The 24,400-nt window shown below is 43.6% G+C and overlaps 1 protein-coding gene and 1 non-coding gene across 3 annotated transcripts in view; both read right to left on the bottom strand.

The window, feature by feature from the left end:
• The window catches only part of PBX1 (PBX homeobox 1), a 298,486-nt gene that overhangs the window by 189,474 nt on the left and 84,612 nt on the right, over positions 1-24,400 (bottom strand). The window lies entirely within an intron of this gene.
• On the bottom strand, positions 22,712-22,818 carry LOC119472082. The gene has a single exon (XR_005201194.1). It is a non-coding gene; the product is annotated as a U6 spliceosomal RNA (small nuclear RNA).

Genomic DNA, 24,400 nt, shown 5'->3' with positions numbered 1-24,400 from the left:
TCACAGCACAAGGTGACATAACAAGGAAGCTGCCAAACTTGAGGCAAGTGCAGCGTGGGCATGGAACAAAGGCATCTCTCTGCCACCAGGCTGTGCAAGAGGCCTTAATCCAGAGAATGCTCAAAGCTCACACTCCTGAATCCTATAGGGGATTGCAGATTCAGGGAGGCTTCAGGCTTGTCTCGAACAAGCTGAAGAAGGCTTCTTGGACCCTGAGCCACTGCGCATGGCATCAGACCATCACAACTGACTGAGGAAATCCATAGTCTGCTTGGTACTGCTGGCAATGCGAAGGATGCACTGGGGCTTCCCACAGCTTCAAGGCATTCTGTAAAAATCCTGTTAACTCTGCCTACAGCCTGCCTCCTAGAAGTCCTGGGGTCTGGTCAGATGGAAATTTCCAAAAGCAGACTAAGGAGGGTTTTCTTTTTGTTTGTTTTTTGTTTTGGACAGAGTCTTGCTCTGTTGCCCAGGCTGGAGTGCAGTGGTGCAATCTCGACCCACTGCAACCTCTGCTTCCCACGTTCCAGAGGTTCTTCTGCCTCAGCCTCTCGAGTAGCTGGGATTACAGGTGTGCCCCACCACACCTGGCTAATTTTTGTGGTTTTTTTGTTTGTTTGTTTTTTTTTTTTTGAGACGGAGTTTCACTCATGTTACCCAGGCTGGAGTGCAATGGCGCGATCTCGGCTCACCGCAACTTCCGCCTCCTGGGTTCAGGCAATTCTCCTGCCTCAGCCTCCTGAGTAGCTGGGATTACAGGCACGCACCACCATGCCCAGCTAATTTTTTGTATTTTTAGTAGAGACGGGGTTTCACCATGTTGACCAGGATGGTCTCGATCTCTTGACCTCGTGATCCACCCGCCTCGACCTCCCAAAGTGCTGGGATTACAGGCTTGAGCCACCGCGCCTGGCCAATTTTTGTGTTTTTAGTAGACACACGGTTTTGCCATGTTGGCCAGGCTGGTCTCGAACTCCTAACCTCAGGTGATGTGCCTGCCTCAGCCTCCCAAAGTGATGGGATTACAGACGTGAGCCACCACACCTGCACTAAAGAGGTATTTAAAAGAGGGCTCTTCAAGTCTGGGAGAATCTGATTTGTTAGGATTTGGAAAGTACTCAAGAAGAAAACATTTAGGTAATTGATGCCCTCCATGAAAGTGTATTTTGAGGCCTTTAGTCCTTTTTTTCCTGTTTTTACTCTACAACCTATCCCTGTTTGAAAACATGAAATAAATTTTTAAAAAATTAAAAAGTTGGCACCACTTTTTTTAACTTCCAAGGAGGTGATAATGCCTTTATACATATTAACTAATACTAAAAATAAAATTACAAAGGTCAGTATAAGCAACTGGCTCATGGCCGGGCACAGTGGCTCACGCCTGTAATCCCAGCACATTGGAAAGCCAAGGTGGGTGGATCACCTGAGGTCGGGAGTTCAGAGACCAGCCTGGCCAACACGTGAAACTCCATCTCTACTAAAAATACAAAAATCAGCCGGCTTGGTGGCGGATGCCTATAATCCCAGCTACTCGGGAGGCTAAGGCAGGAGAATTGTTTGAACCCAGGAGGTGGAGGTTGCAGTGAGCCGAGATCGCGCCATTGCACTCCAGCCTGTGAGACTGAGAGAGACTCCGTCTCAAAAAAAAATGAAAAGAAAAAGAAACCGGCTTACAGTGAAATTGCTAGTGATCCCTAGACCATGGTATCAGGGCTTCCCCTGAGGATGTAGAGGTCTCTTTGACATGAAGCATTGGTAATGTTATCCCTCGTACCAGAGGAGATGTCCTTCAGACACACCCATGGGAGAGAGGGCATCTGGTGGATTCATTCACAGGTGTTCAAAACATCAGCATTCCTTCCCCCCATCACTATAGATACTGAAGAAGTTAAGGATAAGAAATGCAGGGGTTCAATTTCTGCAGAATTCACAGTCAAATGAAGAAGAGTTGGTAGACAGAGAAAAACATAGAAAAAGTCCTCTCCTCTCAGCTGTGACCAGTCTGTGTTTACTTAAATAAGGTGAACAGGCACACCAACAAGCACTGTGCTTGCATCCAGATGTGATCAGCTGTTGTGGCAATTCTCTGGGTCACCTTCTGCACTGGGATAGTGCAGGTATATGTCCAGGTGCTTGGCCCCGCTGGTAAGGTATGTAACCTAGTGCTGAGCAGAATTTGTGAGGAGAGAGGATATGAATCCTAGAAAGAGAATTAGTAGTATCAACAGCTGATGTGTTACTTGTAGGCATGGACCACAATCTATAATATTGCTAAAACGGAGATGAAATACTATACGTGAAAAAGAAATCACCCTATGTTTGGTTTTCTAACCTCAATGACTAGCAAATGCACTGAAGAGCTGCAGTCAAGGATGACGTACATAAAAGCTTCTCTGTTCTGTTAACCAAGAAAAGAAAGCAATGGCAGCAGGCGTCAGTGTAACCACTAGGTGTGGCCTCCAGACAAAACCACTTCCTTCTCCCTCTGCTGATGTTGCTACAAATGACTGTGGTTTTATCTAGCTGATAGGGTGACAAGAAGCAAGCTAATATGAAAGGAATTTATGTAATGGCACAGATCCTACACTTTATCCCAAGAGGAGGTCTGTAAAGTGTCCTTGATCTTTCGCCAGTCTCACCACGCAGGTGTTTTGGGTCTCAGCACTGCCATGTCAGCTGCAGCTGAGACGCCTCAGCTCCCTGGCAGCTGCTTCTCAAACTCAGTGTAAGTTCCCCAAAGCTCCAGGCCCCAGCATGTCCCATGTAGGCAAAGTCCCCAAAGGGCTCCATTCAAAGCCCAAACCTGTATTTCAGGTTTAGTCAACATTCCCTTGTATTTCAAAGCCAGGTGCAATCCTTCTCCAGTTTGCTTAAACCTTATTTTCTACCAGAAATACTTGGCTCACTCAGAAAACCTTGGCCTTATCATCATCTACCCCGAACACTGCCTCCAACCCCTCCTCATTTTCCTTTGGTGAGTAGTTTTTGAAACAGCATTTGATTTTCCCTAACTTCTACCTGTCAAGGTTTTTGGCTGCAAACTACAGAAATGGACTCTGGCTCACCTACCCAGGAAAGGAATTTATTGGACAGATAGGCAGTGCCTCCCAGAGTCAACAGGAAACCTGGAGAATCAAGCTCAGAAAAATAAGCACAGACAGCTGAGAATACAGGCAAGGTGCTGCCAGAGGAAGTCTGTTAGGAGACAGAGCCTGGTACTGCTGGCCTTGGGGACTTATCCAGCCACTGCCACCACCCTCGATTCTGCTGCCACCTCTGAGGCACCTGTAGTAATCCTGTCTCTCTGCTTAGCTCCTTCAAAACTCAAGACTGGGCATGGCTGGCTTTCCAACCAGCCAAGCTTAGTGTTCTTGCTCAAGATGACAGGGAGAGGGAAGAAGGGAAGATGTGTGAAGGGGGTGGCAGGTTCTGCAGCCACCCAAACCAATGGTGTTGTCCACTCACATAGCAAAAAGATGTCCTTCCCAGACTCACCTGCTGCTTCCTTGGTACGAATCCCAATTTTCCTTTACTCACTCAAAGAACCCCACTTGTTCAACAACTATTTTGGGGATATACAGCACATGTTTGGTGCCATGTAAGTTGTTCCGGGAACACAAGGGAAATATATGCTACAACTTTTGTTCTCAAAGAACTTAGGTGTTAATATAAAGGGAGCAGACTTACGTTCCCAACGAAGAAGTGGCAGAAAAATGCCTTCTCCATGCCTACTAAAAAAGATCTGTGGATGCCCTTGATTTACCACCTTTTCCCTCAGGGGATTTGGATGCAGAATTCTGAATGGTATTTCACCCTTTCCAGCTGAGATGTTATGAATCAATGTATACCTTCAAATCTGGGCACATTCCCAGGATGTGATTTCTAGAGCTTAAAACAACAAACCTAATTCCCAACAATTCAGGGGAAGAAATAGTCTCTCTCTGTGTCCATGTGACATTGTTCATTGTAGGGAAAAGAGATGACGAATGAATCAGCCCTTTCTTAGTGCCTGCTCCCCATCAGACACTGTGCTATGAGGTTAATACATGGGATTGCTGCTGGTCCTCCTAGGAGTCTTAGTGAGACAATGAGAATGGGCAACGACTGGAAATCATGGAGTCTGAGATCAAATCCTGGCTCTGCCATTAAATAACTGGATCCACCAGGGCAAGTTACTCAACCTCTCTGTTTTTTGTCTCCTCAGCTAGAAAATGGAAATAGTAACAGCCTCTACCTCAAAAGGTTGTAGTGCATAGGGAAATAGATAATATATGTAAAGTGATCATAGCAGTATCTGACATGTACGTGATCAATAAATATTGGCTGTTATTATTATAAGGTAACTATTAAAATTCCAATTTTACAAATTAATAATCTGAGGTTAGAGAGGTTAAATAGCCCATCCAAGGTCATAAAGCTCGGCCTCATCTGTAGATATATGGCAGGCTGGAATGCCAAATGGTCTGACTCTAAGAACCATGTGACACCATGCTGTGTATATACTTATATAGTGTCAAATACACTCAGAGATATCATGCTGCAATCCAGAGAAAAAGCTGTTGTCCACAGATTTTGATGCTCAGGAAATGCTACAGCCATTATCTGTATTAATAGATCTTGAATATTTTGTCTCTAATAATTATCTGTACTTATTTTGGTCATTCTTAGAAAGGGAAGAACTGAAATTGTCAGAAATCCCTATGTCCACAGCAGATAAAAAGCTGTTTTCAATCAGTCGAGCTCCACCAGGCTGATGAGAACTTTGGAAATGGCGGCACTTGCTTTACTGGGTGTTTGGCCATAGGATCACTTTTGCAATTGAGCTAAGTCGTGGCTGCAGGATTAGAGTGGGTTGTGAGGTTGATTTGGCTTTTATTTTAAATTTCAGTTTTTGTGGCTTTTTTTGGTACCTCATTTGTTATCTGTGAAATAATTACAACTTCTGAATACATTATGAATTAAGAGAGAAGGGGTCTAGCTTTTGGACTTTAAGTCTCCTCATCTACCACCTGCCTGCCACCCATCACTCTGGCTGTCCTGTCCCCCAGAATCTGCCTGACAGAATCCCCCATGGCCATAACAATGAAGCTGCTGGGAGGCCATCCCCAAAACTACCATGAGGATAGGATGGCAAGCCATGGGGTGGCAGAGGCACCAGGCATGTGTTTAACTCTGAGACCATCTGGGCATCGCCTTTCTTTCTTGCACAGTATGTAGGTTGCATGGGCTTAAACCACAGTGGTCAATAAAGCCGCACAGATCAGGGTGAATAAAGAAAAGGCAAATCTAACTCAGGCAGAAAAAAAGAGCATTTCTTTCCTTGACTGGTAAGGTATCCAAGGAAAAGCGGGGCTTCTTTCTACTTGAGCAAACTCCCGAATCCCCAAAAAACAATAAGCGTACTTACAGGTCAACTCAAACAAGAAGGTGCAGCATAAAATGCACTCTACGTCCAAATGCTGCATATTTTACCACCAACTAAGTTGTTATTAGCCTCTTGTATGAACTTTGAGCCTTGTTTCTATCCTCTCAGAACAGATATCAAGAAATATATCTGTTGGAATATAAAATTATTTCATTTCTCAGATTAAATATGACTTAACATGTTGTATAAGCATTTACTGTTTGATTTTATTGCTTCGATTAACCCAGTTTTAATGCATCATGATAATATTAGGGTTAGTTTACCATATTATTATTGCCTCCTGTCGAGATCAGCGTCTCCCAGATACGTGACAGACAACAGATGTCCTCACCTTCTGAATAGATACCAATGTACGATGCATCTTCTACGTCCTAAAAATATTCCGTTAGAACAGGTGGGACTGCCCTCGTCACTGAAATAATTGCTCCTCTTTAATGTCCCTCAGCCACCAGGTATTTCAGAAGCTTGTCTCTTGGAACCAATGACATTTTATCATGTCTACATACGTTCTTATTTTTCTAGTCTGTGGAAAACAGTACCAATACACTCCATTGTTTTGTTTTGCTTTATCAAACAGTAAATTACATCCTTATCTGGAATAGAATAGTTATCTTATTAATATTGCTTTAGTAAAATATTCCACATAGGAGTTTGAGGGGGGTGAGTTGTTTTATTCTAACACAGGCTTGGTGTCAAATACATAATACACAGTCGACCCACGTATAAACTCACATTTGAATCACCAGTTGATGAAAAATATTGTTATCTATTCTTGGTATAATGTGATAGTATAATATATGTAATAGGATATTATAATAATATATCATTTATATAACATAAGGATACCTGTAGCAGAACTGATCTCTACAAGTCTCATACATGATCAGTCATATTACAAGAATTTCCTGTACATTTTAGCATTTTATTGTCCTTTATACTTTCTATTTCACATTAAGAAGGTTTTTTCTTTCCTTCATTTTCCTCTGTAGCCATTACTCAACCTTAAATTGATGAAGCAAATCCTCCAGTGGCATCAAATAGCATGCCACGTATTAGCCAAATTTCAGACAGGTTTTCCCTAACTTGTCTAAGACAAAGGGAATAGATGTGTTTAGTTTCAGGGAAGTGAAAATATTCAGCATTACCAGTATGTTGATCTAAACTAACACAAATGAGGTTAATTCTTTTCTGGCTCTTCAAAATACTGATTAAATTAATAGGAAGAATAAAGACCGTACAGGCAAACAAATTGGGACAAAAAATTTATATGAGATGTACTAAACATTGGCCATTGGAATAACTGTTTACTTGAAAAAGATCTCTGAGTCTATTAAGTATATAAATATGACTGAGATTTTATCAAGACAGAAGTATTTTTGCTGTTACCCATATTTAACCGAGCTTCCTGGCTAGAGTTACATAATTATACATATAATAGACCAAAATTTATGTGGTACTTCTTACCATTGAGTAGCCATATTCATAGGTCCTAAGAATTATTCATTATATTAAGCAGCCCAATTTCTGGTCAATTAATCAGATGAAAACATTTTATTTTGACTGTCTTTTAAAAATATAATTCCTAAAATATTTTAAAATGTGCTATGTTAATTCCATTCTCCACCTGCACTTGAAGGCTAACTGTCTCTATATAATCTCCCTCTATTCCTGTTAGGGTGAATATCTACATGTCTTCTTGTTCCTATTCCTGTTCCATATATCTACTAATCCCAAAGGCAGCCACAGTTTCATTTGTCATACAAAACCTTCATCAAGTCCTTACACTATGTTAGACTATAACAATCACAGTAGTTTCATTGCAAAACCAGCGTATCAACGTCATGTAAAATCCTATTCACTAAGACTTAGGGAGGTTGCATCACATACCTATACACAATGTTTTACAAATCTAAAGCCCAGTGCAAACAAACACATAAAACCAGAACAGATGGCTGCAATGAAGGAGGTCAACTTTAGTTCCAGATCAGCAAACACAAACAGTAGGTCAATCACAAGAAAAAATCTCACTGACCATTACCAGAAATATCCATATTGCCTTGATTGTCTCAGTAAACCACCACAAGAAATGGTGGTCATCCTTAGGAGATTAAGAGTGGCCCCAACAGCCACATATCTCAATGTTGCACTCAACATTGGACATTTGCCACTCCCAAAGCCAGACCACACTCCCACAGCATGGACCTCTGTAGAAGACAGGTAGTTTAAAAAAGATGTCAGAGACTGGGGAGGAGAGATGCTAAATTAATGAATAACTCCTTTGGATAATTTCCCTAAAATTGGTTCTGAGTTATCCAATCCAGTGTGCCATCCCTGACCCAAGCAGGCCACAGTAGGAGCCGGCCCTCCATTCCCATCACATGCTGTGCTCCCGCTGTGATAATACGGATCACACACTATTCCCCAATCACAAGCTCCTGAGGGCAGAGGCTGGCTTCCTCTATTTCCTATACCCAGTTCGATAAATGTTGCTGAATGAATACATAAATGCTTAAGACTTGGTTAACTATCTTGGTTCTTCCATTGACTGACTACAACGGAATCCTTTCTGAATAGACCTTAAATGTCACGTAACCAAGTTTATTTTCATGAAGTTTATGTGTGTGGGAATGGATAAGAAAGCAGAACTATGGAAGTGATGCTGCCAAGTCTCCGCTCTCAGACCATTCTCTTCCCATTTTGACTCTGTAGAAAGTACAGATATCACCAGGGATAGTTCTAAAAAGAAGGAAAGAATGTAAATTTCAGTATTTCTCACTTCACTTGTCTCCATCTGTCAAATACCTTCTTGATCCTGCTCCTCTTTGAATGTGTTCAGCCTGGCTGGAGCAGTGGATTTAATGACAAAGGCCATCAGTAACGAGATAATCACAAGACATAATAAGTTTAAAATCAATGAAACCTAAGGCCTGATGTTTTGCCATGATGTCAACTCTAAGCAGAGTTCCAAAGACTGGACCTCTGTTCTGCTAATACAAATCACAGAGACCCTGGAAATACACACACACAGCCTACCCTTTTGGTACAAGGTAAAATCACTGCATTGTAAGTAAGGGAACCTGGATTTTCTTGCTATTCAAAGTGTCAACAATCTTGGTGGAGTGACAAAGTTTTTCATATTGTCCCCATCTACAAAATGCAAATATTAGAGCTAGACACCCTACCCCCAATGCATTGTGTTTACAAAATATCTGCCAGCAATTTCTAGTCCCAATTTGTGATATCCCTGTGTTGACTCCACTACTTGGAAAAGAATGGTGAAATCTATCAGAAACAAAATGCCGCTTTAATCCTGGGAAAAAGGAGCAGAGTTTTAAAATCAAATAACAAACACAGAAAATTCCAAAAAAGGAACATGCCGCTCGGTTGTCATGCCTATTGTCATAAATAGCCAAGGACAATGAAGCAGACAATGGGCCCCAAGCAAAGAGACAAGTAAGTTCCAGGCCATTTAAAGTATGGGTTTGTGGGTCCAGATTTGAGAGGTACAGTAATGACAGGCTTGTGTCTGCCATGTGCCTCAGCTCACTTATCACTCTGTTGCCCAGGCTGGAGTGCAGTGATGCTATCTCAGCTCACCGCAACCTCTGCCTCTCGGGTTCAAGAGATTCTCCTGCCTCAGTCTCCCAAGTAGCTGGGATTTCAGGTGCCCACCACCATATCCAGCTAATTTTGTATTTTTAGTAGACAAGGTTTCACCATGTTTGCCAGGCTGGTCTCGAACTTCTGCCTCAAGTGATCCACCTGTCTCAGCCTCCCAAAGTACTGGTATTGTAGGTGTGAGCCACCACACCCAGCTACTCACTCATCCCTCATGCCCAGTACCATGGCCCTGCCACTGAATTCAGGGAGCCAGGCCTCATGGACCATCATCCATGTGCTCCAAAATGCTTATAAAAAATTGCATTTTAAATACCAAATTAATGTAAAAAGGGGTTTTTTAAAAAAAAATACAAGTGAGACTGGATAAACAAATTGTGGTGTATTCACATAATAGAACACCACTCGGCAACAAGGAGGAGTGAAGTACTGAGCAAGCAATAACATGGATAAATCTCAAAAAACAGTGCGATAAGTAAACACCAGGTACAAAAGTGTACATGTTGTGTGATTCTATTAACAATGTTTAAACACGGCTGGGCTTGGTGGCTCACGCCTGTAATAACAACACTTTGGGAGGCTGAGGCGGGCAGATCACTTGAGGTCAGGAGATCAAGATCCACCTAACCAACATGGCAAAAGCCCGTCTCTACAAGAAATGCAAAAATTATCCAGATGTGGTGGCACACACCTGTAATCCCAGCTACTTGGGAGCTGAGGCAAGAGAACTACTTGAACCTGGGAGGCGGAGGTTGAAGTGAGCCAAGATCGTGCCACTGCCCTCCAGCCTGAGTGACAGAGCGAGACTCTAAAACAAAAACAAAGTTTGAACAGGGAAAAATAAAGTATGATAATGCGGCAGCGGGGGTGCGGGTGGTAAGGGAAGTGAGAAGGGCTGAAAGAAACTGTCTAAGGTGATAAAGGGGTGCTGGTCACATGTGTATATTTACTTGTCAAAACACATCAAACTGTGTACTTTAGGTCTAACCATTTTGCTGCATATAAATTTACTTCAAGTTTTAAAATTCACAAGCTTATTTATCTTTAACCTCCTCCCACCTCTTGACAAAAATGTAGGAAGTTTAGTGGCATAAGGGAAAAACACTATTCTCTTGAAATACAGGGTCTGAAATGTAACCCTGTTCTCTCACCTTCTATTTCTATTACCTTGAGCAAGTGAGGTAACATCTCTACTCCACATTTTTCCCATCTTTAGAATGGGAAGACTCTTAATTATTAATGGTCATCTCCAACAAAATGCTCCAAAGATAAAATGCCAATAACATAAAGGAAAATGTTTTGTAAATGGCACAAGATTATACAGAAAAGAGATGAAGTGAATCACTATTTCCCAAATTGGGGTGGAGCAAGGGGAGGAAAATCTGCTAGAGTACCCCCACAGAGGTTTATGTGAGGTCAGGCGATCGAGACCATCCTGGTCAACATAGTGAAACCCCGTCTCTACTAACAATATATAAATTAGCTGGTGTGGTGGTTCGAGCCTGAAATCCCAGCTACCAAGGAAACTGAGGCAGGAGAATGGCTTGAACTCGGAAGGTGGAGATCGCAGGGAGGCAGAGATTGCAGTGAGCCAAGATCTCACCATTGCACTCCAGCCTGGTGACAGAGACTCCATCTCAAAAAAAAAACAAAAACAAAAACAAAAAAAAAACCTTTGTGATTATTTCCTATTTCTACCATTTTGAAACAGGTTTCCACAGCTGATCAGAGCCACTAAACCAGGAGCTCACATTTAGCTTTTCTACTTTTCCTTACACACACCCCGTCCCTCCATAAGCTCTGACTGTTCTCACTTGCTCTGTCTGCTTTGCAAGGTGCCCAATCTGCATAAACCATGAAAATAAATCAACCAGACAATGAGGAAAAGGCAACAAACCGCAGCCAAGGCCAAGGGACAAACCCCATCCGGTGAAGAATAGGTCATTAGGTCCTGCTGTGAGTCATGGATGTCATCGTGCTTAAAGTGGATTTGGTCTCGGAAGGAAAGTCACCCATTTGTGGGTTCCTGTCTCATTCTCCTCCTTTCTTCTCCCCCCACTTTCAACTGTTCTTTTTGGAGGGCTGTTTATGTGTTCTCTGCACCTCCCTCTTCCCCGGCTCTGGCTTCTCTCCTGCACTTTCTCTTTCTCTCTAGGCTGGGTTTAATTTGACACCTTGAGCTTTGGTAACGAGGTGGGGAGCAGAGCAGCCACAGCGGAATTCATTAGGCTCAACACTGCAGGGCCCGCTCTCTGTGCGTTAATGACATCGGAGGGTAGGGAAACGAGACAGCCACCACGCGAGATGAAATAAACATGAGGACTGTCAGCAGTGACAGCCTAAGCAAAGGGGACAAAATGAGCCAGGTAGAGACCTTTCCCCGTCCGCACAATGCAAACCGACAGCTTGCGATGCCCCCGCTCCCCACAGCCTCCACCACCCCCTCCCCAAAGCTGAAGGGTGGGTCAAGGGGAGGGGGGTGAGATCGAAGTGTGGATGGGAAAGCAGGAAATAAAATACAATTAAACGATCATTGTTTTAACATACAAATTTCATTTATCAGTTTAATGTTGGTGGAAACCGAATTCATCACCCTCCTTCAGAGACAGGAGGTACAAGGAGGCTGGGTGGGAGGTGGCACGCCTGGGCTGGGCTATGCTTGGAGTGCTCTTTGCTTTCCCCACCGCTCTTAAGCTTTAGGCTGATTTTTTTTTTTTTGCTGAGCAAAATCATTTCCCCCATTTTCAACCACCATCTCTCCCTGGTACCAAAGGGAACGCTACAAGGAGGAAAAGAAGAGAGAAGGGAAGCAGAGCTGGTAAAGGAACTGAAATGCTACTTTCTGTACGCTGATTTTCTTGGAGGTGGAAGGAGAAGAGGTTGATGATGAAAATTCAAGCAGCATGTACTAGGCCGTAGAGCAGCATGAGCTACATCCACACTGTGCAAAGTCCTTAATGTGCAAACCTAGAGGAGCAAGGGCCCTGCTCTCAGTTACCGGTTGTCAAGAGACACAGCCAGGTTGTCCAGCAGGGTTAACTGGCAAGGAAAGTTTTAGGGACCATGATGGTCTTCTATTCTCCACATAATGCAGACTGTAAACAGACTAACTCAAGGCTGCCTTCTCTCCCAATAGAAAGTAGCAAATATAGGCAGGAGTGGTGGCTCACACCTGTAACCCTAGCACTTTTGGAGTCTGAGGCAGGCCGGTGACTTGAGGTCAGGAGTTTGAGACTAACCTGGCCAACACGGTGAAACCCTGTCTCTACTAAAAATACAAAAACCAGTCCCGCATAGTGGTGGGTGGGCGCCTGTAACCCCAGCTACTCAGGAGGCTGAGGCAGAAGAATCGCTTGAACCCTGGAGGCAGAGGTTGCAGTGGGCCGAGATCGCACCACTGCATTCTAGCCTGAGCAACAGAGCCAGACTCCATCTCAAAAAAAAAAAAAGAAAAAAGAAAAAAGAAAAGAAAGTAGAAAAGAAAAAGTCTCTCGGCTTCCCCATCTCCAGAAAGTCTCCACATCTGACTCTGAATGACTGGCCACAGCGTGAAGCCCAGAGATGGTATCTGCAGCACTGCATTTCCCTAATTTTGTCTGCAGATCCACATGGCCACAGTTGAGAGTTGCTTCTATGCCCCTTCCCAGAAACCTTCGACTCTTTCCCTGCCTTCCTTAGAGAGAGGAGCAAAGCCCATACTTTCAAGCCAAATATCCCTGTTTTCTTTGGCCATGGACTTCTCAGGCAAGGTTTTCAAAGAACCCCCAAAGCTGGCAATGGTATTATGAGAAGGGACAGGAAAGCTATTATATTTTTATTAACTAGCATTAAAGCGAATTCATAAGAGAAAGTATGTGAAGGCTGCATCAAGGTCAAAATTCAAACTCAGAACAGACCCAGCATGGCCATTTTGAGTTGCATGAGTTTAAGTCGGCCCTATCACACCCCCGGCAGGGGGCGGAACACGCACACAAAAAAGCTAACGTGAAAGTTTGTTATCGTCTGCAGCAAGGATGTGAAGGACAAGGAAGGCCAGGTGCAGCAGTGGGGGAGCTCCTTATGCTTGAATTTATGGGACACAATCTAGGAAGCCAAGTGGCAGTGACTCCAAGCCACATGTAGGAACAACTAATACCAGCAAACAGCCTGTTTTGCATACTGGGACCCCCCAAAATGATAGATTTAGAGCATTATCTTTTCAGGGTGTTGGGAGGATGACAGTTCTGTTAAACTGGTCCTGGGTTTAAGGTCTAGAGACTCCCAACCAAAGTTTTCTCTACATTCAAAAATAGTTAACACTTTCCTTCCCTGTATGGCATGAAAATAGATGAGTTAGCACTTTATACCAAGCACTATAATCCCTGAAGGAAAGCGATCCATTAATAAAAGTGCTTTAGATGTGTTTTACATGTAAAAGACTAATTGTGTTTTAGGCTAGAAAATATGATTATAGAATACTTTGTTAAGGGAAGGAGACACACACAGCCCACTTGTTTTGGAAGGCAGCAGGTGAAGTGACTAAGAGCATGGCGCTGGGAGAGGACCGAACTAGATCTGCAGGCTGGTGTTCCCACATTCCAATACATTCTAGCCTGGACCCCCTAAAAATGATACAAAGTAAGCCCACAGAGGTGTGTCATCTTGGAATGAAAGGCAAACAGCCTAAGTCACATCCATGACCAAAGTTATCACAGTTAAACAAAAAGCGTGTTTCCCATATTACCTATTTGGACCTTCCCACAATTTTCTTTCTTTTGGCTCAGTTTTAATTGCAAGCCTGCCCCTGGGGCTAGAGGCCCCTGCTCTGGTGCATGTTTTCATTACAACCAAACCGCCTTGGTGCCTTGCTAAATCTCTACCGTAATATCTGAAGAAGCTGATTTCTCCTCTCATGTTTTCTCCCCTATCTGAAAAAGAAAACCACACGCCCTCCCACAAAGAGCAAGCAGCTGACAAATCCACAAGTCCAGCATCATGCTAAGAGGCATTAAGTATAGCAGAAAGAAGCAGGTAGTTTAGAGTAAGTTGAACAAGTTTGATCCCCTTCTCTACTATTTACAAGTTTTGGGATCTACAAAAAATTATGTAGCTTCTCCGGGCCTCTGTGTCCTTCCCTGTACAATGGGGAGGACCAGCCACCTCTCTGCTGCATGCAAGTAAAATATCCTAGGTGTGATTTCCCTTCAACAGTGGCTGGCACGTGGTTGACACTTTTAGTGAGAGCCAATGTGATGAGGTGGCCAAAGAACCTGCTGTGACACTTCTGAAGTTTCCCAGCCTTGAAGTAAATGAAAAATAAGTTATACAAGCCAAATGGGTGACCCTTACTATAAGAATAACCTATAGCTTGATAACTTCAAAGGATAGTTTTAAATTTCCTTCCTCCACTGTTAATCAGAAGCACTTAAACCACACCCCTAATCATAAGCCCTTCCTTGCCTTTCTTTGGGAGCACTCAACTTCACTTCCCATTGTCAGCCTCCCCAGGTATTTCACAACCCCAGTGCATAACACAAACCTGGGGTGCTTTGAGAAAATACAGATGCTTTGCACAAGCTCCCAGATGTTCTGATTTCATCATTCCAGGGTAGATCCCAGGCACTGGTAGTATTTTTAAAAAGTTCCCCAGGTGATTTTAATGTTCAGCCAGGGTTGAAAACCACTCTGTACCAAATATACTTGTTATTGAAAGGTTTATGCATAACATTAAGAAAAAAATTTTATGACGATTTTTATTGCCCTAATAACTTGGCAGAAGGGTTAGGCCTGCTCACCTGAAAAGGAAAACTCCTCAGGCCTCTTAAAAGATCATACCTGGGAGGGGCCCAGGAGGTCAACGAGGTCACCTCGATTTCATGGAGGAGGCTGAGAGAGGGAAGTGACTTTCCCTGATGACAAAACAACTTCCTGGCAGGGCTGGATTCCTCCCTGCAAAGCCTGGGGTCTTTGCAATTTTCCTCCTTTCGCTGTAGCGGTGGCTCTGGCATCTGGACTGCCACGCTCTTCTCTCTGCCCCTCTCTCCTCTTTTCTCATCCCCCCTAGTGGTTCTTCCTCCAGTGGCCTCTGTTCAACCTTTAGTGCTAACTGCTCTCAGTTTGAAGAGTTCTATTCAGTGCCTTGAGCTTTGAGAAGGAAGGTGCCATGAAAATCTTAATAAACAAATAAATAATTCATACTAGGCACTGGTCTATTCTCTGCACCACTGGGTTCCAAAGATGTCTTAAAAGCAGACTCTTTTCCATAAAAAGCCAAGCAAATAAAATCCATGAAACAAAGGTGAAGGCATTGAAGATGGGGTAGGATCCCCAAGCCTGTTGGAGTTGCCCCCCTTACTACCAGGAAGGCTGCCCCGGGACACCTCCACACTCTGCCCAGGGCCATGGCCGGCAGGCCGGACTCAATGCTACTGCACTAAAGGTAAGCTGCACAGAGTGTGTTTGTGGTGGGCAGTCCAAGGGATACAACTGCATTCCACTACACATCCTGACCCCTAAAAAGGATTTGTTGTAAAACAAACACATCTCTGTGAAAAACTGTATGTACTAAAATTAGGTGGTGAGAAAAACAAAGAGACATGGCAGTGGTTGGACCTGCTGAAACGACTCAATCCTGAAATGGACTTAAGACCCCATAACGATCACAAAAACAAAACAAAACAAAACAAAACAAAACAAAACAAAACAAGTCTCCTCTCAATGAGCAGGAAAATATCCCTAACAAATGCGCACAGGTATGTGTGACTCTCTACCTGGTACCTCTCCTGAAGACTTGGTGTCCCTGAGTCTTTTTTCCATTCAGAAGCAAGGAATAATGGAGAACAATTAGAAGTAAGAGGTCAGTTTGGCCACATTTCCTCCTCAGAAGCATCCACAGGTCTTTGGCAGCCAGGACAGAGGTTGTGTCTTACATCAGCCTATACGGGAAGCTCTAAAATCCACCCTCCAGTTGATTCCATAATGAATGTGGCTGTCAATGACAAGCTTCCCTACTGTTGATCAAACTAGTTACGCAGCAACCACTACTGATTCAGTGGCTAAATTTGCCAAAAACATCGGACTGATTATTTTAAATGCTTTTCATAACATAGATGAGGTGAGGATTAAAATAGGATTTTTTGCTTGTTTCTTTGTTCCTTCAACTGGCATGCTGCTCCTGAATCAATTTCCCCTTCCTTCTCTGCTCTAAAGAAATCCTGGCTTGCTGAAAAGACTAGGTCTGAATATCTAAAATGCTATCAAGAAAAGAAGGCACACAGAGAAAAATAACATCCCTTCAGATTCACATCTTGTGTTACACATAAAAGCACCTGCGTTTGACCCTTATAATTTTTCCCCAAGGCAGTTGCCGTAATCCTCACTTACAGATGAGATAACTGAGATGGAAAGGGTAGGTGACTTGCCCACAGTCACACAGCCTGGGTGTCTCCTGGGGCTTGGATCCCAGTCTTCCACTTCTCAATGCAGTTCCTTACCTACCACACAACTCCTGCCTCAAAATCAAAGCGCCCATTGTTAACCTGCGCTGAAGAAAGTAAAAAAATCACGCTGAACAACTTTAATTCAGGATGGTCACATCAACACAGTGCTGTCATTTCTCCCCAGGATAATCTCCTTACCATTTCCAATTTCCCTGTGGACAAATTTGCACATTAATCGGGAGTGAGGTAAATATCTGTGTGTACGTGTTAGCAAGAATAATGGGTCCTAAACTGTTTTCAAAGGTCCCCTTACTTTGTGCTAAATATTTCCATCCCAAGTCCTCCTGAAATGGTTTTTCTCCCACCTCTCTTGTTCCAAGTTCTTTTTGATCACCCCCCACTATACTCTTAAGCCCCAAGCCCCCCTTCTCCTCTGCCTTAAAACCAAACAGCCATGGAGTTTGTTCAGATTCCCTATTCATCAAGGAAATGAATTCCATATGCATAATTCATTTCTTTTGTGAACTTTTTTCCCCTTCAGGGAGTTAACGCTCCCCAGTGCACTGGGAACAGAGACAGTGACAGAAGGACCAGCGAGCGAGGGGGCAAAAATGCTTTTCCCCATGTAACTGGGACAGATAGGGGCCAAAAGGTCTGGCCTCTGCTGGCAGACACCTTGAGCTCCACAATTCTATCTCACCAAAAGAAGCGCGGGGAACTCTGTACTGGTTATTAGGGCACAATGGGCTTCATCCTTAAGGGTGAGAAGCCCAGGGAGCCCTGAAGCCTTTTGGGGCTGGAGGCCTTATTTCCAAACCCAGTGGATGACTCCTGGGTAGAAAGAAATCGATAGAGTCCTCCCACTTCTTTATGTCTCTGCTCATATTAAAAACCCAAAACTAAACAAAGAGATATACACCGTGCCCAATGCACCATGTTTAACAGCTGTTGCATTTGGAGAAAAAGCAGTCCCTAGTCCAAAGTCAGATTTGAAAAACGGCTTTATTAAGAGAAAGATTTACTGTATATGAACTCCAAGACTAGAAACTGGAGGAGGAGCAGCTGAGAGAGACAGATCTGCCAGACGGAGAGCCAACTGATTCCACTGGCTGATGTTACCTCTTGGCAAGATACACTGACCCACACAACAACCTGGATGGTGAAGCCTTTGGTTATTAACTCTTTAATAACAGTCTGGAGTCCCCAAAGTTCAGAAGTGATTTTATAAATGGCACAAGACATTTTAAGGCCAAGATACAGCTTTTATCCTAAAACAGTTTATTTCAGGAAATCCATGTTACTTGGCATGTTATTTAAACATTTTTTAATCCATTCTTCTTTTCTGTTTTTAATTTCCAACTTTATCTCCATTTAGGATAAAAAACAAAAGCTGATACACATTTTAGACTTAGGAATTGTTTTGCCTGATTTGCCCAAGACCACTTCACAGCTCAGGGTCTGCATTTTGTAAAAGAAGGTGGCAGAGTCTCTTAGAGGAACTGTCTGGGATCCTAAGATGAGCAAAGTTTGACACAAACCTCCTAATATAGACTGCTCCAAAGACACTGTTTAATACATAATAATAAAATCTCATTTGCTGTTTACTTTTTTCTGTACAGTCTGATATAGACTAGATAGGAGAAAGGCAATGAACTAGTAGGAAACAAAAGCGGATCCACCAATAAATTGAAAGAAACAGAAATTTCACTGTGATTTCTGAAGAATTAACTTGTAAAGACAAGTAAAATCCCCATGGCTTTCATCTAATGTATGAAAAGAAAACCAGAAAGCAGGCGGTCAGCTTTTAACCATCCATTAGAAGCATGATGCCAAAAGGAAGCACTCCATGTAGAAAACGAGGGACATCACCAACATTTAGGAGATAAGAGAAAGGGCTTGGCTGCTGGCCTCAGAGAGCTTACAGTCTATTTACAAAAGAAAGAATTGTGAAGGGAATCCCAAAGTTAAACTGAACCCAAAGAATACACAAGCAATAAATATTGTAAGTGAGTCAAGCTACTCTCAATGGTTATCAGGGATTCCCAGCTGTATCCTACACAAGAGCCAACAGACTACAGTGATTTTATGCAAGGGCTTTAACGTCAGGTGGACATGAATTTAAACTCCAACCATGCCACTTACTGGCTACGTAATTTTGGACATGAATCTAACCTCTCAAAACTCATCTATAAAATATATGTGATAATTTTGCTTCTTCATTGGCTATTTGTAAGAATTTAATTAGATTAAGATATATAAAATAACTCGGTAGTATACCCAGCATGTAATAAGTGTCCAAAAGGTTTTAAATTAAAATAAAAAAGCCAAGATATTAGCTCATGTGCCCACTGGAAACAGACAGTGCTGCAGACTGACATGGTAACAGATAACTTGCTTTTGCACATGGTGGGAAGTCACATTCTGGAACTTAAAAATGCTGCCCTATCTGCAGTAAGCTACATATCTGGTTCTTGCGTGGACTGGCTAGAAAGTGAGCCAAAGAGAATTAAGAAAACCGACCCCTCCACCAAAAACTAAGTTTTTCCATCCTCTTCTAGAATATATACCCCGAACCTTGCCTTTTCTTTTTACTAGGTGGAGCCTCCATTCCATCTTCCACCACGACATCACGTCAGCATTGCTCTCCTTGCTATACTAAATCTGGACAGTAAATGGCATCACCCTGTCACGGGGGTACGGAGAGTGTCTGCAACGCCCCATTTAACTGCTCTGTGCTCCTATCTTCGGGCTTCATTAGCATATTTCAGCAGTGCCTTGATGGATGAAGATGGATGGGGCAACATCACCCTTGGTGAAATCACTGTTTCATCAAGGTTAAACCAGCCTCAAGCTTCGCCACCTCCTTTTGTTTGGCTAGGTTTCTAATAACAAAATTAACGGCAGAATTAATGCCCAGGAGGCTCCCAGTGAAATATACTGATGCCCTCAGAATGAAGCTTTATCCTGGACCTCCCAGTTTATAATCCATCAATCAGTTGCTTCCATACTTTATCTTAAAATAAAACATCACCTCCATCACAGTGGACGCCGGCTTCTCTATCCTTTCATCTGAAACAACTGGGCTGGGTAAAAGAATAAGAGGTGGCTCATTACCTTAGAAAGATCCTAGTGACCCCAGTCCAAGCAGAGGGCAGAGACTGTGTATGTCAAGTCTCCAGAACTAGACTGTGAGCTCCTTGAAGGCAGAGAGTTTGTATTCTATTTCCTTTTAACATCTCATTTTCTATTTTTCTGTGATGTAAAGAGCACATGTTCACTAAGTCCTTGCCGAAATTAACGGAACTACATTCACCATGATAAAATAAACACCTAATCAAATAAATAAATGCACACTGAACACTTACTGTCTACCAAAGACTTCATGGGGGCAGGTTATAGTGCTATCCTAGGCCTCAGGACCTTAGGAACTACCCTGACAAGTTTCAACATCACTCCTAAAGAATATGGTCTCCTAATCAACCACTGAGACATACCTGGATGCTTCTCCGTATGAAAATGAAGATCCTCTGAATGTCCTGGTCTGAAACCAAACTGAGAAATAAAGTCACTGAGAGCGGTGAAATCTCTGGGGTCACATCTAGGTTCTATTTTAGCTCCTTTTCCCATTAACAGTTGCATCCCCTTGGCAAGACACTTCCACTTGCTGGGACTCAGTCTCTACCAAATAGAATAAGCCTGCGCTTGGTTCCATCAGTTCTGAAATGGGGTCACAACAAATTCTGCACATGTACCTTCTCAGAGCTGAAGATGGAGATGTGGAAATGCACGCAAGTGCCCTGAAAAACAGGCAGCATGGAAATAAACAGTACTAGAGATGGGGCTTATCCTACGAAAGTAGAACATTGCTAACCTGGACGTTCACATAATTCGTTTTAACAAAATGAAGGAGGAAGAAAAAACAAAACACAACGAAAGAACCACCAAAAAGCAGTAAGCATGTTATATAATTAATTAATCAAGACACTTTGCCTTACTGGACCTCAATGTTACAGGGGTGCTGCTGAGGATCAAAAGCTTAAAATGTATCAAGTATTCTAACTTCCTTAAAGGAAGGGTGTTAGCTCAATACCAAAAGTCACCCTGAGCATGCAAAGCCCAACCCAATCTGTGATATCTGTCAGGGAAAGGAGGCCAGTCCAGATGTCCATGCCATTCGGAGGGAGTGGACACAATAAAATCCTTTCTCGCAGTGTTCTCTGACTTAGAATAAAATTTGGAATTCTTGAAATTCACAAGAAGAGTTAAGTACTAGAAAAAAGACACATTAGCCTTGAAGTTACCCCTCAGGACTGTACCCTTGTGTCTTCTTCATTAAGTGCCTCCTAAGTGAATAGCTGAGGGAAGGCAACTGAGTCAGCCGAGACCTGACGCTACACCATATGCTGCCTTTGGTGGCAACCAAGGCTTCTGCCCTGAGTCACAGAGAGGAAACCCATGGAACTAGGGCACGGGAAGACGAATCATTTCCAGCCCTAGCCAAGGGGGAGGGCAGCTGAGCAAGCATGTCTGAGGCAGGAAAATGACCTGGCCGCTTTCCTGGACCAGATGAGGTCACTGGATGGCCTCTAGGTTTGAGCTCGTTTCCTAGGTACCACAGTGGGAGTTGCTGGGCCCTTAATGACAGACGGATGAATGGACCCCACTCTTATTTCTCTTCTTCTTTCCCCTTCTCTTCTCTCTCCTTCCTCCCTGCCCCCAACGGCCAAGGACAACACTAAAATCAGTATCACAAGTCTGCTGTGGCACATGGCCAGGGAATGTGACTGTCAGAGGCAGCTCAGAGAGGACACAACTGGAAGAACAGGTGGTGTGGAATTTTAGAACCACACTGCCTTAAAGATTCTGCCCAAAGTCCCAGAATGGTTGCTCTGATGGGAGCTTTTTGAGAGATGGTCCCTCCCTGCATAGAGAATAAGAAATGGGCGAGGATCATAGTGTCCAGGAGAGGCTCTAACCTTGGCAGCTCCAAGCGTCGTAAGCAAACAAGTTCTCCTCTGACAGAAGTCAAGCTATTAACATCTGTTTTCCCAGAATACTGGTGCCTGTGTTTACTTTAATACGCAAGGAACTAGCCAGGCATGGTGGCTCATGCCTGTAATCCTAGCACTTTGGGAGGCTGAGACAAGTGGATTGCCTGAGCTCAGGAGTTCTAGACCAGCCTGGGCAATATGATGAAACCCCGTCTCTACTAAAATGCAAAAAAATCAGCTGGACATAGTAGCAGACGTCTGTAATTCCAGCTGCTTAGGAGGCTGAGGCACGAGGATTGCTTGAACCTGGGAGGTGGAGGTTGCTGTGAGCTGAGATTGTGCCATTGTACTCTAGCCTGGACGACAGAGCGAAACTCCATCACAAACAGAAAAAGACATGAGGAATCACTGAAAATAACTCTGAACTGTCCTTTGTGCTAGTGTCATCACATCGTTCCCCAGCATGCATGCTGCACAAGGAGCAACCTGCCAAGTGGAGCATTTATACCGTAGTCCAGATGCGTAATTCCCAACCCCTGAACTACCTTGTCCTGAGAAATAGGTCAATATTATCATCATTCTAGCTGGGGAAACTGAGGAATGAGAGCTCTTACCTGGACTTCGATGAGAGGCCAGTTTAGAACCCAATGCGTTCCCCATTTGGATCTTTTTGCCACTCTGCATAATAGCACACATACAAATGTAAATGGAGCAGACAAGATGCAAGGGCCTTCTTTCAATCCCACTGACCCACCTAGCACATCCAGGCCTTCAGGAGCCAGGCTGCGATCTGTTTGGGGAACATTCACGGATATCACAATTTTGAATTCTAAAATTCAAGTATTGTCAACACCTAAACCCTCAGACTCCTTGGGGGCCTTCTACCTGCTCTAGCCCCTCTGGCTTTGCCAGGGGCTTCATCTACACCATCAGGCCAGAGGATTTTTTTTTTTTCAATATAGAACACAGCTGGGTACAGTGCCTCATACCTGTAATCCCAACACTTTGAGAGGCTAAGGTAGGAGGATCACTTAAGCCCAGGAGTTTGAGACCAGCGTAGGCAACATAGTAAGATCTCATCTCTACAAAAAATAGAAAAAATTAGCTGGGCATGGTGGTGCATGCCTATAGTCTCAGCTAATAGGGAGGCTGAGGTGGGAGGATTGCTTAAGCCTGGGAGGTCAAGGCTACAGAGAACCACGGTCATGCCACTGCACTCTAGCCTGAGTGACAGAGCAAGACTCTGTCTCAATAAATAAATAAATAAGGAACACTTCACCAATTTGCATGTTATCCTTGAACAAGGGCCATGCCAATCCTCTCTGTATCATTACAACTGCAGTATATGCACTGCCAAAATAAGCACAGGCCACAGGATTTGGATCTCATTTTGGAACTAATGGTCTTCTCTAGGGTTCCAAACAAATCATTCCGCTGCTCTGTACAACTGTCTCATCATCCGGGAGATGGGAGCAGACCCTCCTAACTGATTCCGTATGGATTAAGAAACCATGAAAATAATTAATCATCTAGGCACCCAGCATCAAAAGCAGAGAGATCGCTCATCTTTTCCAACCTAAACAGAGGGAAATAAAGGCTCTTCATTTAGGAGGCTAAGACCGAGGACAAAAACTAAGACGTTGAAGTTTGGAATAAACAGGGTAACTACAATGCTCACCTTCTTGTCCCAACTTCCTGCTCTTTAATCATGGAGAGGAGGTGAACAGCAACAATTACTTTACCCTTGCTGCAGGCCAAATGGAACTAGTGCCTCTTTTGACCTTCTAGCCCATTCTGTAAAGCAGATATTGCTATCCCTTACAGACAAGAGCCCTAAGGTTTGAATGGAACAAGCAGCTTGCATAAAGCCACATTGCTGGTGGTAAAAGAGATAAGGACTGAACTAAGGCCTTCTGATGCCAAGCCTGTACTCTGGCTACTATTCAACTCCTGTAGAGAAAAAACGGGCAGGCAGTACCTACTCATCCCAGGACGGGAAGGAGGAGTACGCACACTCCCTTTTTCTTGCTGCCAAATAATATCTTCCTTAAGCATTCAGTTCCAAACACTTCCAATGTTCCATGTACACAACTCCCAAGAACAGTAAAGGCCAGCACTCTGACCCCAGAGGCCTCTGCCAAGCAAGCCCCTTTTAGAATCTGTAGTGAGCAGGTGACCTCATTGAAGAGTGTCACGTGTGAGGGTGACGGTCAGAGCTGGGAGAAAGGGCAAACCAGCAGGGACTGCCTGCCTTTATCTTTCCTGAGTGCTTTGTTCCTCGGGCCTCAGAGAACAATCAGCAGTCACGCTCTGCTCCACTTGTCATTTTTACCCACGGTGTGAGTCTATGTGTGACTATATGTGTGTATCCTTATCAGAAAACCAGCAGCTTTATATTCACACATGCAGAGTAAAGGCTTGAGCTCAGTAGAGCAGCACCCAGAGGGGTCTAGCACTTTCCAAAGATTCCTCTTCTGGCTTATGAGTCAATGTGCCAGTGCACAGTATCTTCAAAGGGGAAACTGAGGAATGCTATGGAAGAATCTCTACTCAGCCTGAGGGAGCTTGGAAACGACTCACTTTAAAACATGCATTTGTGTATTTTTCCACCCTGGTTTATAATGTTTTCCTACCACTCACTATGGCTAGGGTGAAGAGCGACCCGTAGAAGCCATCTGTATTTTCCAGCACACCAAACAGGAAGAGGCGCAGAAATCTGCGCAAGTGACCACGCTGCCGCTGTTGCTAAGCAGCACGATTATGTCCATTCTCTGCTGCTTGGCAACCAGCATTTCCCATCACATATACACACAGCCATAGCAGCAGTACGGGTCCCCTTAACTGTTGCCTTACAGCTTTCAAAGAAAAGGGCTGAATCTCAAAGGAACTTATCAATATTAACAGACCCCCCTCAATATTCCACTGATATTGAGATGGCCCCCAGAGCA

This window comes from Cebus imitator, unplaced genomic scaffold, assembly GCF_001604975.1.
Source record: "Cebus imitator isolate Cc_AM_T3 unplaced genomic scaffold, Cebus_imitator-1.0 Scaffold84, whole genome shotgun sequence".
Taxonomy (NCBI): Eukaryota; Metazoa; Chordata; class Mammalia; order Primates; family Cebidae; genus Cebus; species Cebus imitator.
Note: the sequence above shows the minus strand (reverse complement) of the source record. Positions and strands in the feature narration are given on the sequence as shown.